This window comes from Vombatus ursinus, unplaced genomic scaffold (assembly GCF_900497805.2).
Source record: "Vombatus ursinus unplaced genomic scaffold, bare-nosed wombat genome assembly UNPS02009173.1, whole genome shotgun sequence".
NCBI classification, from domain to species: Eukaryota; Metazoa; Chordata; class Mammalia; order Diprotodontia; family Vombatidae; genus Vombatus; species Vombatus ursinus.
Genome location: NW_020948951.1, coordinates 8,363,887 through 8,375,722, shown reverse-complemented (window position 1 = coordinate 8,375,722; position 11,836 = coordinate 8,363,887). Strand labels below are relative to the sequence as shown.

At 36.5% G+C, this 11,836-nt stretch overlaps 1 pseudogene; it reads left to right on the top strand.

Moving 5' to 3' along the window:
• The first annotated feature begins 905 nt into the window (after positions 1 to 905).
• On the top strand, positions 906 to 10,223 carry LOC114035236 (annotated as a pseudogene).
• The last annotated feature ends 1,613 nt before the right edge of the window (positions 10,224 to 11,836 follow it).

The window sequence follows — 11,836 nt, the reverse complement described above, 5'->3', positions numbered from 1 at the left end:
TGAGGGCCTGAGTCCAAACCTAGGGAAACTTCCACAAGATGGAGTCAGGGTCTTTATGAAACTAGAATAGCTGGGAGAAAAGGGCATAACCAGGGTATGTGGTTGGGTTTTGATTAATCCTATATTGTGTCCTTAGGTAGGCTAATAAGGTCTTACTTCTGTTAGGGTGGGAATTGGGGGAGGGGTGCTGAGTGAACTTAGGGTCAATGAGCATCAATTCTTAGGTCTGATTTTTTTAATCTTCTTTTGGATTATGGGTGTCCTAGACTGTGGAAATAGATGAAGTTGCTTTATCTTTGGCTCAAAATTTCTGTTTTGGAGAAGTTTGAAAGGTTGTGGGGAATTGAGAAAATGTCTAGGCTGCCATCTTTTTGCTCATGTAACCTGGACAAGCCTATCGAACTTTTAAAGGAAAAAAGTTATATTAATGTCAGAAATAGTCTCCAAAATTTTAGAACAAAAGCATTCTACTGAAGCAGTGAGGTGGTGCAGTGGATAAACAGCAGGGCCTGGAGTCACAAAGATATGAATTCAAGTTCAGAGTTTCAGACATTTGCTAGCTCTGTGATGTTGGCAAATCATGGAATGTCTTTTCTTTCATTCAATTTCTTCAAATATAAATGAAGATAATAACAACACCAACCTTGCAGGGTTGTGTGAGGATCAAATGAGATAATATTTTGAAGTGCCTGGAACATAGCAAGTACTATATAAATGTTTATTCCTTTTCCCCTCCCCTACAGAACTTTTTTTTAATGAGACAAATAGCATCATATTGTTTAAAGTAGGGAAGAATAAATGAAAAAGTGCAACTATGGATCAAATCATTAATTAATGGAAAATTTTTAGAAAAAATAAATGTAAGCTTGTTAGACTAAAGCAATTCATCCAAGAAATCATTCGTTATGATAAAGGTAAATTTGTACTAGGGATTCAATGATGGTTTAATTTCAGAACATATTCAATATAAACATTCTTATAAAAAATTCTCAAACTACATGATTATATAGACAAATAATTTTGATTACATTTATGTATATGATATGCAGAGAAAGACTCTGACAGGGAACACATTTATATAAACTAAAAGCACTATAAAGAGGGACCAATTTTTAACATTATAAGAATTATCTATCTAATGACCTGAGCCCATGGAGGAAGATTTCCCTGAGAACAAGAAGCAATTATGGTGTTCCCATGACTGTCTTCTCCATCTTTTCCTCTGAACTACCCAGTGTTACCTTCCTGATGTGAATCTAATGTGTGTATGTGTAGTAGAGGAGTCTACTATGAAGATGCTACATATTATTATTAAGGTTATTATTATAGCCATTATTAATACCCTTCCTTAAACATGTTCCTGCAGCATGTAAACTTTAGAGTTTCCTTATTCTAAATGAACACAACTTATACTCTCATCAGTGCTAATCAAGGTACACTTTAATTTTTCATTTGTCTACCTTTTATCTCCTTTTTTCTTTTCTTTAATTTACTATTTGTTTTTAACATTCTTTTTAAGAATTTTGAATTCCAAATTTTCTCTTTCCCCCACCCCCTGATAAGGCATGCATTTGTCATCATGTGTCCTTTGCAATTGTCATGGGTCATTGCTTTGATCAGAGTAGCTAAGTCTTTCATAGTTGATCATTACAATAATGTTGTTACTGTGTACAATGATCTTCTGTTTCTACTCACTTCACTTTGCATCAGTTCATATAAGTTTTCCTAGATTTTTCTGAAACTGTCCCCTTTATCATTTCTTAGCACAAAAGTATTCTGTCACAATCATGTACTATAAGTTGTTCAGTCATCCCCAAATTGGTGTGTGCCTTCTCAATTTCCAATTCTTTGCTATACAAAAATAACTTCTATAAATATTTTTTGTGCATATAGTTCTTTTTCTTCTTTAATCTCTTTGGGATACAGACCTAGTAGTGGTGTTGCTGGATCAAAAAGCATGCCTAATTTTATAGACCTTTGGCCACAGCTTCAAATTTTTCTCCAGAATGGTTGGACCAGTTCACAATTTCCCAAAAAATTCAATAGTGGACCTATTTTCCCACATTCTGTCCCCTCACCACCAGCATTTGTCATTATTGATAGGTATAAGATGGTAACATTAGATTTTTTAAAATTTGATTTCTCTCATCAATACTGATTTTGAGGATTTTTTTTCATTTGACTGTAGATAGCTTTGATTTCAACTTCTGAAAATTTCCTGTTCATATCCTTTGACCATTTATCAATGGAAAAAGGGCTCTAAATTTTGGAAATTTGACTTTCTTCCCTACATATTTGAGATATGGGGCTTTTGTCAGAGAAACTTGCTGTGAAATTTTTTGATATTACATCATTATTTATGGTAAATTTTAGCAAAATTTAGTTTCACTGATTATTTCTTTTACTTAGGTCTATTTTTGCTTTTGTTTTGTCTGAGATCATAATTGCTACTCTTGCCTCCTTGAGTCAACTGAAGCAAGATAGCATCTGCTCCAGATCTTTATTTCAATTCTGTGTGTGTCTTTCTGTTTCATGCATGTTTCTTATAAACAACATAGTGTTGGCTTCTAGTTTCTAATGCATTCTACTATCACCTTCCATTTTATGGTTGAGTTCATCTCATTAACATTTAAAGTTATGATTACTAACCACATATTTCCATTTATCTTATTTTCTTCTGTTTATCCTTCTCTCTCTCTCTCTCTCTCTCTCTCTCTCTCTCTGTCTCACTCTCACTCTCGCTCTCAATCTCTCTCACCATATTTCTTCTCAAAAGTCTTTTGTGCTTTTGAACAATATCTCCCTTAATCCACCCTCCCTTTTGTCACATCCTCCTTTCTCTTAACCCCTTTCCCTCCTACTTCTCTCTTAGGCAAGATAGATTTCTATGCCCAAATTAGTGTATAGAAATAGATATAGAAACATATTCCACCCAATCTGAACTAATTTAGTTGAGAGTGAGGTTCAGGTGTTACCCACCACCCCTATCCTCATTTCCCCCACCACCATAAATGCTCTTCCTTATGTATCTCATTTATGTGACATAATTTCCTCATTCTTCCTCTCCCTTCCCCCTGCTCCCAATGCATCCCACTTTCTCAGCACTTCTTTATTTTTGTCATACCAATGTAATCAACTAAGATCCATCATTTCTGTCTATGTAGAATCCTTCTAACTGCCCTAATAATGATAAAGTTCTTAGGAGTTATATCTATCATTGTGCCATATAGGAATGCAAGAAATTTAACCTTATTGAGTCCCTTGATAATTCCCTTTCATGTTTACTTTGTTATGCTTCATCTTAGTCTAGTGTTTGAATGTCGATTTTTTTTTATTCAGCTCTGGACTTTTCTTCAAGAATGCTTGAAAATCCTCTATTTCATTAAATAATATTTTTTCCCCTGAAGGATTATGCTCAGTTTTGTTGGGTAGGTTATTCTTGGTTGTAATCCTAGCTCTTTTGCCTTCAGGAATATCATATTGCAGGTCCTCTGCTCCTTTAACATAGAAGCCGCTAAATCTTGGGTTATCCTGACTGTGGCTCCACCTAATTTGAATTGTTTCTGGATGTTAGCTATTAATATTCTTGGGAGTTTTCATTCTGGGATCTCTTTCAGGGGGTGATCAGTGAATTCTTTTCATTTCTATTTTATCCTCTGATTCTAAAATAACAGGGCAGTTTTCCTTTATCATTTCTTGAAACATGATGTCCAGGATTTTTTTTTTTGATGATGGCTTTTATTTCTCCTTGAACCAATTTCAAGGTCAGTTGTTTTATTGATGAGTTAAAATTTTGTTCTATTTTTTCCATTCTTTTGACTTTGTTTTAATGTTTTTTGATGTCTCGTGGTGTTGTCAGTTTCTACTTGTGCAATTCTAATTGTTAAGGAATTATTTTCATCAGTGAGCTATTGTATCTTATTTTCCATTTGGCCAGTTCTACTTTTTAAGGAGTTCTTGTCTTCAGTGAAATTGTGTGCCTCTTTTACTGTTGGGACAATTCTTTTTTTAATGTTTTATTTTCAGCTGCATTTTTGTGCCTCATTTACAAAACTGCTAATTTTCCTTTCATAGTTTTCTTCTACCACTCTCATTCCTTTCCCCGATTTTTCTTCTATTACTTTTATCTCTTTTTTTAACTCTTCTAGGAATTCTTGTGTCTGATTGTTGTTTCTCTTTGAGGCTTGCTTGTTGATGTTTTCATATTATTGTCTTCTTCTGAGTTTCTCTCTTGGTCTTCCTTGCCGCCATAGATGTTATTTTCCCCCCAGCCTTTTTCTTGACTTTGAGCAGTATTTTAAAGTTGGACTCTATTAACCTGGGGTTGGGAAGGCACTGTCCCAAGCTTCAAGTTTTTCATGCTTTTGGTTTCAGAGCTAGTTCTTGGGGTTTGCAAGTTTTCAGTGCTTCCAAGGTGATATGATCCAGAGAGAAATGTGGTCACTGCTCTCCTGGTCTGTGCTATGGTCATCATCCAGTTCCCCTGTAGCCACATATGTTAGAGCTCCTTTTGGCCCTAGAACTGTGATTAGGGATTCTGCTGTCCTGAAGCCAAAAGTGCCAGTGGTCTTCTTTGCATTGGAACTGTGACAGGGAACCCAATGACAAACTCCTTTCCCCACTGAAACTCTAAGCCAAAATTATATATGGGCAATAGTGTTGCCAATCAGCACTAGATCTGCACCTAGTGCCAGCAAGAAATCCCTTTTAATCTTATTCTTGTTTTCTTCAGTGTACCTTTTTATCCAGCTGGCCAATTATATTTTTTGGGGACTTGTTTTCTACACTTAATTTTTGTCCTTCCTTTTCCAAGTTATTGACTCTCTTGCATACTTCTCATTTCTTTTCTCAATTTTTCTTCTACCTCTCTTATTTGACTTTTAAAATCCTTTTCAAGCTCTTCCAAGAAGGCTTTTTGGGCTTCAGACTAGTTCATATTCCCTTTTGAGGTTTCAGATGTGGGTTTGTTGACAATGTTGTCCTCTTCCAAATTTCAACCTTGATCTTCACTGTCCACATAATAAGAATCTATGGTACGTTTCTTTTTGCTCATGGTGTTTGCTTATTTCCTGGCCTTTAAAAAATTGAGCTCTCCTGCTGTGGATCTGGGGGCACTGACCCAAGCTTCTTGTGCTGGGAGCCCGGGACCTGCTCACTGGCTTTGTGTACTGGGGCCTCAGATGCTGGCAGTTGGAGGCTGTAGGGTTCTGGCAGCTTACCTGGTGTTGGGCTAGAATCAACAATACTGGAGCTCTAGGGGTAGGGGTGGGTAGTCTGGCACCTGGAGGTTGCCTGCTCACCTGGGCCTTTCATTTTCTTCAGTTCCTTGCAGATGGATGTCTTGCTGCTGCAGGATGTTTCTCCACCTGGGGCTTTCCCTCTCGGAGTTGTGTTTCTCAGAGTTTTGTTGAGGCACCAGGAGACTTGGCTGTAGGGGAATGCTATGGCACATGGTGGTTTTCCACTGGTTCCCCTGCCTGTACTGAGGCACCCAGGGGTGCTGGTGTTGGTGCTGGCTTTCTCCACCACCAGGGGTTCAGGATCTCCCCCTGGTATGCTGAGACTGGGCTTTCCACTAGCTTGCTGGATTGTCTCCCATTCTGTACTGCTCCCCCTCCCCCAGGGCAAGAGGGGCCTTTCCTGTTAATTCTTCAAGTTTCCTGGGCTATAGGACTATTGCACCCTGTCTTTCTACTGCTTCAACTCTTCCAGGGTTTTTCCTGGGGAAATATTTTCTGGGCTCTCAGAGATTAATAAGAGAAGGTGAAAGCAACTGCCATCTTGACTCCTGGAAGTAGACCTTCTCCTGTAATCTTATTCTGACCAGTTGTCTGACCCCCTTACTATCTCTGGGCTATTTACCTCAGTTTCATCCTCTGTAAAATTAGCTAAAGAAGTATCTTTCTCAAGAAAACCCCAAATGGGATCACAGAAAGTTGAACATGACTGAAATAACCCAACAACAAAAATGAGGCACTAGATATCTAAAAGATATATATATATATATGTATATATAAATATATATATTTATATATAGTGTGTGTGTGTGTATGTGTGTGTGTGTGTAATCACATGTATTGTTCTCATACCTGAGATGAAGTCTCCAATTAAGAATGTTGATGATGATGATAATAATAATAATGATATGAAAATCTTTCTTCTACTGATTCTTAAAGCAATTTTTAAAGTAGAGATTCTTAATACAAATTATTAATTGAATTATCTTACTCAAACCCCAGATAAGAAAAATTTCCTCTCACCATTGGTCAAAGTCTGGAGTCTTTGCCCTATAAACCACCTCTGTAAATCCCAATTAGTTACTGTATCTCCACTTTTTTTGCCCCTCTTCTATAGCAAAACATTCACTCAGCATGCAATCAAAATTATCTTTCTCTGGAGATAAAACTCATCATTAAAGTACAAGCCAAAAGTAAACAAAATTTTTTAAAAGAGTGAAATACTTAAAGTAGGCAATGTCAGTTTTCCAGGCAGCAATACAGAGGTGTAAAGAAATATAAGGGAAAAAAAAATCACAAGGTTTCAACAGTGCCTTGGGATAGGCACAGGCAGTCAATTTCTGTGTAAGATTATTCCTTAAGTGGAACAATGTGCAAGAAAATGTTCCACTTGTAATCAACATTATTTTTTTCTTTATAATTGTCATTTACTCTAGTCTGATGAAAAATTCAACTCCTACTCATAGCTATGAAGAGTAATTTATTTCTCTTCTCATTTTTTTAATGATATGACTTAGATTGCTTTCCAGTTTTTCTAAATCTTCTCCACAGACAGGTAATTTGTATTTTCTATTTTACTGAAAACTGACTTATTGAGCTTGGTTATTTTTTTAAATTTTTCATTATATAATCTGTTCCTTGGATCTCCTTTTCTATTTTTTAATTCAATTTCATTTTATTTTTAGTTCTGAATTCCCTTCTTCTCTCCTCCCTCTTTTCTACCCATGGAAAAGAACAAAAAACTGCAAAACTAATTATAAACATATATGGTCATGGGGGAAAAAATGCCGCATTAGCCATGCCAAAAAAAAAAAAGAGGAAGAAGTCAAGGAAGGAAAAAAGGAAGTGAGGGAGAGATGAAAGAAAGAAGGAAGGGAAGAAGGGAACAAAGAAGGAAGGAAGGAAGGAAGGGAAGAAAATCAGTATGTTTTAATTAGAAGTGTGAGTCCATTTGCTCTCTCTCTGGAGGTGGATGGCATGTTTCATCAGGTGTCCTTTGGAAATGGAGTTGATCATTGTATTGATCAGAATTAGTAAGTCCTTCAAAATTGGAAAGTTGATTATCTTTACAATATTGCTGTAATTGTTACAAATTGTTCTCCTGAGCCACTCATTTCACTTTTCTTCCATTCATAAAAGTCCTCCCAGATTTTCATGAAAACATCACTTTCATCATTTCTTAAAGCACAATTGTATTCCATCCTATTCATATGTCATTACTTTTTCAGCCATTACCCAGTTAATGGACAGCCCTTCAGTTTCCAATTTTTTTCACCACAAAAAAAAACTGCTTTATTTTTGGACATATGGGTCTGTAACCTCTTTTGTTGATATCTTTGGGGCATATACCTAGAAGCAGTATTGCTGAGGCAAAGATTATGCACAGTTTAATAACTTTGGGATCATACTTCCAAATTCCTTTCCAGAATGGGAAGACTAGTTGACATATTTGCCAACAGTGCATTAGAACTTGTTAACCAGTAGCCCCTCCATTATTTGTCATGTTCTCTTTTTGTCATCTCAGTCAATTGATAGCTATGCAGTGGTGGTACTAGAGTTGTTTTAATTTCTGTTTCTCTAATTATTAGTGATTAAGAAATTTTATGTAGTTGATTGTTTGAATTTCTTTCTTTAAAATGTACTTATTTCTATCATTTGACAATTTATCTTTTGCAAAATGTCTCTTTTCTAGTAAATTTGACTCAGTTCCCTATATATTTTTTTAAAAAAGTAGACCTTTATGAGATAAAATTCCAGCAGGGATTTCCCCATTTGTAGCTTTTCTTCTCATTCAAATGCATTTATTTGTTTGGGCAAAGACTTTATTAATTTTATGTAATCAAAATTATGTTTTGTCCACTTGAAACCTCTCTGTCTCTTATTTGATCACAAATTCTTCTCCATCATTGGGTGGTGCGGGTATCAGGAACAACAGTGCTAAAAAGTCACATCTCTACTATTATCCTTAGGATCCCAAAGGAAGAACTAGTCAGCTACCCTCTGAGTATCTCAATCTAAGAGTGAAAATTCAAACTGAGGGGGAAGTCCAGAAGAGAAGGGATTACACAGGGAATATCTCAACTTAATTTCTAAGCAATGCTATCAAACCTGTTAACTGCACATTATATCCAGAGTATTCCTCGAGTGGATGAGGGACATAAAAAAAGGTGTAGACAGAAGTCATGGTTAAGGTAATAGTTGCACTAGAACTGAGGTGTAAAACTTGCACCCCACAGGCAGCAAAACATTTACATGTGGCCTGAAAACAATAGATATGTAATTGGGAAATGCTTCATAAAAGTGAATAAACATACAACACAAAAAAATGTTGATTTGTGGTTTTCTAATTCAATATGCATCTTGCAAGGATCCATTTTTATTTGAGTTTGACATCACTGTGGAAGACCACAAAGATCCCTTCTTACTAATATTCCACAATTCTAAGATAAAGAACAAATGGTAACATGATAACCTTTATACCCCTTACTATGAGATTGACTCATAGCTCTTTTCCCTTTTCTTCTTATTCCCCTCACACAACAGGACTACACAAAGATTGTTTGTGTATGTTTTGGACTGATTTGCTCCTTCATTAACTTGATCTGCAGAACTCAATGAAGGAGAATCTATATTTAGAATGGCAGGATGTCGATTTTTACCTTGAGTAGTTTTAAATATAGAAATTACAATTCTATAAAAATTTTCAGTCTCCATAATTGAATTCAGCTCTACTACCCTGCTCCCCACATTGGCCTAAGTTAGAGGAATTGATATATAAGTGTTTGAGCAAGAAAAAGGCAGTGTAACTTTCCTAAAATTGTAATATCCATCAACAAAGGTATAGGAATGAGGAAGAAGTAATGTTTTGAGCCTCTACTAAGGACTGGAATGCCCAAGTAGAATAGTCATACAGCTTTTCTGTGTTTTCTGTGTTTTTTTCTACCCACATTTTTTTTAAAGAGATATACAATACTTCTTAAAAACATTTGCCTTGGGATTGTGTTTCTTGCTATGACCACAGTGGGTATTGTAGAAAACTTCTTCCTCTTTTCCTTTTATATTTTAAATGTCCTAGATGATCACAAAATAAGTTTTTTAACCTTTATAATCACCCAGCTGAGCTTAGAGAACTCCATTATGCTTGTTAGCAAGGGAGTCCTATAAATATTGCAGGGTTTGGGGTGGAACTATTTCTTGGATGATGTTGGGTGTAAAGTTGTATTTTACCTTTGAAAACTGAGTGAGAGCCTTTCAATTTCCTTGACTTGCCTCCTGTGTGCCTTGCAGGCCATCACCATCAGCCCCAGTAATTCCAGGTGGAAAAAGTTCAAAGTTAGAACTACACAACGGACCACTCCCTCCTATCTCTTCTGTTGGATTCTCAATCTGCTTATAGAAATTCCAGTATCAATAGCTGTAAGAGGCCAAGGAAGCAGCAACAACATTACAAATATGTTTAATAGTGTGTTTTGTACTTCAGGACACACTATAGGAGCTTATTTGATAATAAACACTTTCAGAAATGGGCTTGGTTTATGGTTCATGGTCTTAGCCAGTGGCTACATGGTGATTCTCTTACACAAACACCACCAGCATGTTCAGAAAATTTGAAGCACCAACCTGTCACCCAGAAGGCACCCTGAGATCAGAGCCACCCAAACCATCCTTTTACTGATGAGCACATTTGTTACCTTTTATGCATTCACCTCTGTTTTTACTCTTTTTATCACATATGTTGACCAAAAGTCTCCCTGGATGTTGTCTACTGCTATCTTTCTGTCACTATGTTACCCAACCATCAACCCCTTTGTATTGATCCCTAGAGATCTCAGGAATCTCTCAATTTTCTGGGTCAAAAAAAATACTCATTCTCACACTGGTCTCAACTGTAACCATGGAGGCATCTATAGAATTTCACTCCCTCCTAGCAATAGCTGCCTCCTGAAAGTTCTTGGAACTGGGAACAAGACCCCAAGAGGCTTCTAATCTAGAAGGATCAAGTAAGACTAGAATCTCATTACGATAACATCAAAGTCACAGGAGAGCTTAAAAAGACTTCATAGACCCTATAGCAAAACCCAAGTACAAAGAAGGATGCCTCTGGGGATGAGCCCAACAGGTTTAATTTTTCTGCCGTGTGATACCTTTTCAAATAGTTGAAGATGACCATCATGTTCCCATTTAATCTTCTCTCTTCTAGGCTTAATATCTCCATACCCTTTAAGTGATCCTGATATGTTCAGGAAGACATTTGTTATTTTAGTTACCTTCTGCCTGTTATTCTCCAGTCTTTCAAGAATTTAACACAATGCCTGGTACGTAGTTTGATCAATGCGTATCATGATTGCCGTATCACACCCACTATACTTCTCAAGTACTATACTTCTTAAACTGCAGTCTATGAGCAAATTCTGTTTTCAGGCTACCACATCATGCAGGTGACTGATTTTGAGGGTTTAAGCCATGAAAACCCCCAGCTCTATTTTCATGAACTGCTGTCTAGCCATGAGGACTTCATTTTCTCTTTCTAAAGTGGAATTTTGAACTCGTGAGAAAATATATACCTGTGTTCCTATTTCATTTCATGCTGTTATGTAATACTGGGGACATTCTTTACACATAAATCAACAACAAATATTCTCCTAGTTCAAAGTGCTATCTGAATGAGCACCTTATCAAATCCACAGTGCATGAGCACAAACCAAAATGTTTATTTTTATCAGCTAGCCAAAAAACCAGTTTAAGACTCAATGGCAATGAATAAGAAATATATCATAATGTTTTTAAAATCCTGATGTGAAATGAAAACAATAAAGGAAGGACCCTTTAAAATGTTAAATATGATGAGTATGTGTGAATAAAAAAAGGCCTAAACTTCACAGTAAAGGAACAATTTGGTATTTTATTATTATTTCTGAAGATTTAAAATGATTTCTTGTTATGTCCATAAAGGCAAAGATGTTTACTTGAAGTTAAATTATTATTCCAAAAAATATGCAGGATCCTATGACCAGCAAGAAGGTAGAATGGAAGCTTTATATAATGTCTTCAACATAAAACAAAATAAAGTAATTAGATGGCAGACAATATTATAATTACATCAGATTCCTTAAGGCAAGAAGACGGAAACTCCCACTCACACACAAGGTTAAAACAAAGAAAGAAAATTCATCAATAACACTAGAAGACTTTTTTCTTGTTTGTTTTTTAGGCAATTGGGGTTAAGTGACTTGCCCAGGGCCACACAGCTAGTAAGTGTCAAGTGTTTGGTCTGAGGCCAGATTTGAACTCAGGTCCTCCTGACTTCAGGGCCAGTGCTCTATCCAGTGCGCCACCTAGCTGCCCCTCAGAAGACTTTAACATACAGTTTTCACTCCATGCCACTGTCCCAAACAAATCTATACACCTGCTACAATGAGCACAAGCCACTTCTTAGGTTTGTTAGTGGGGACCTGAATGTAAGAATCTCCCATGACTGTGGTATCTCTACCTAAACACCTACCCCATCCTCACCCCATCCCACAAAAACCGGGAGACATTGATTCTGCCCAGACATGTGAAGCAAAAGAAGAGAGGGGAATGGAGGAATAACATGTAGT